The sequence below is a fragment of the Camelina sativa genome, chromosome 9 (assembly GCF_000633955.1).
Source record: "Camelina sativa cultivar DH55 chromosome 9, Cs, whole genome shotgun sequence".
NCBI classification, from domain to species: domain Eukaryota; kingdom Viridiplantae; phylum Streptophyta; class Magnoliopsida; order Brassicales; family Brassicaceae; genus Camelina; species Camelina sativa.
The window spans coordinates 12,490,029-12,490,610 of NC_025693.1; the positions used below are offsets into that span (position 1 = coordinate 12,490,029).

Sequence of the window (582 nt, forward strand, 5' to 3'; positions counted from 1 at the left end):
AGGCTGAATGAAGAGGTTCATCAAATAAACTTCTACCATAATTTTATAACTAACAAATTACAGTAAAATTTACGCTAATATTTCTCCAGCAAAAATAACTATCTAGTTAGATTGTTAAAAGAATTCACTTTACTTATTAGAATTTTTTATTTTTTCTCCGAGTTTGTATTGAGTTGAATGAAATATTAAGAAGAGTTTGGTTACATAAATAAACACAGACATACATATCAGAGAGCATGTGACCCAACGAGTTTTGTAAAACCGAAGGTAATAGCCATAGCTAACCATCCACCAATCAAAACCCTAAGCGATGACTTTATCACCGATGCTTTCCGCTCCTAACCATCCAAACACCACTAACGCCAACGTGACCGCCGCCACAATCACTCCAATCCTCACTTTGTACTCTTTCACAAACGCAGCCGCCAATAACGGCACAATCCCTCCTATAGAAAACGCTAACGCCGACGCCACAGCCGCTTGCGTCGGGCTCGGAAGCTTCTCTTTCTCTGTCTCTCCTCCTCCTCCTCCACCACTCTCTCTCTTCATCTGAGCCTTCTCTATGTCGTACTGAGAGTAAAC

The 582-nt window shown here is 40.5% G+C and overlaps 1 pseudogene; it reads right to left on the reverse strand.

The window, feature by feature from the left end:
- On the reverse strand, positions 228-576 carry LOC104710878 (annotated as a pseudogene).